This window comes from Cyprinodon variegatus, unplaced genomic scaffold, assembly GCF_000732505.1.
Source record: "Cyprinodon variegatus isolate N-32 unplaced genomic scaffold, C_variegatus-1.0 Scaffold1012, whole genome shotgun sequence".
NCBI lineage: Eukaryota > Metazoa > Chordata > Actinopteri > Cyprinodontiformes > Cyprinodontidae > Cyprinodon > Cyprinodon variegatus.
In genome coordinates, this window is record NW_015151465.1 from 147,854 (window position 1) to 149,264 (window position 1,411).

Consider the following 1,411-nt stretch of genomic DNA (forward strand, 5'->3'; position numbering starts at 1 on the left):
TTAAAAAAAAGGTCTTTTTTTATGCTTAAGATTATCTATAACAAGGTTGCCTACTGCTGCATATATCCATGCATATGCCCTCAGTGGATGAAGGATTTTTACCTCCCATAACAGCTGCCCCTTCTTCCTGTCAGTGTCAGAGCTGTAGATGCATTGTGTGCCACAAGAGAATTAAATAGCCATTTTAATGAATCATTTGAAGAATGCTGCCTGGACTGATGAAGTGACTCTACAGCAGAGATAATCCAATTTAGATCTGGTAGTTGGCCAACGTGAGCCCCTCAGAAATGTGCTCCTGTAAGTTTATAAAATTGGAAAGCTTTTCTATGTATTGTTTTGTCTCGACAACAGGAAAATAGCTTTTACTGCCCCGCCATAATCCCAGATGAATTCATGTTGACACAAATATTAATCTCTGCTGTAGAGTCACTTCATCGAATTCTTATACTATATTACATAAGTGCAAATATCACAGTGCCACTAGATAATCTTGCAGAAGAAATTAAGATCTTGGAGCTGCAGGATTCATCCGGATTAATCCCTTGTGTTATGGGTCATAAAGGAGGTTTAAATACCATGGATTATAAAAAACATTTGAAATGTTCTTATCTGTGACCAGCCCTTTCCAAGTCAGTCCCCTTTCCAGTCCAAACAGGAACAATTTCCAATATGAGAGATGAGAAAGAAAATAGCCTCACGTTTGAGCCGCTGGGCTTTAAATGGGTGATATCTGAGTGAAAAAAAAGGACATTCAAACATTCAGATGAACACCAGTTCTTTTAGCTACATTGACTTGAATATAACTTGCTGTGTTTTATGTGCCATGAAGTATCTTCTTAAAAGCATTTTATGACTATAATTTCAGATTTGGAATAATTGATTCTGTCAATAGAAGATGGTTGAAACCAATAATTTTATTTTATTACCAAAATCCTAAATAACAGTCTTTAGACTAAATGATTCTAGTTGGTAGGCTAGAAGATAACCTGCCCTATTTTTTCAAAATGTGAAAAAAAAAAGTTAATTTAGAGATTGGCCACATTGGCCATTCTTCTCATGAACTGCTTAATTTAATTTCTTTTTCGTCTAAGAAATACGTCAACACTACAAAACAACTTTCAATCTCTTAATACATTAAAGAAAACTATGTACAGCAATGTGCAGACAAAAGTTTGCACTATTTATTTGATGGATACCTGGACTCATTTAAAATTAAAACCTTCACAGATGAACCTAGAATATATTTATTTTATCTCATCTGTTGCAGCCTCTAAGAAAAATATTGAATTGGTCAAAATAAGAAATTGAAGCTTCAAAAAAATCTGGATATGGTATTGTGATATTTTAATATCACAATATTATAGTTTTTAATTCATAAAAAACAAATATCCAGGGTGTATTCACCCTCTCA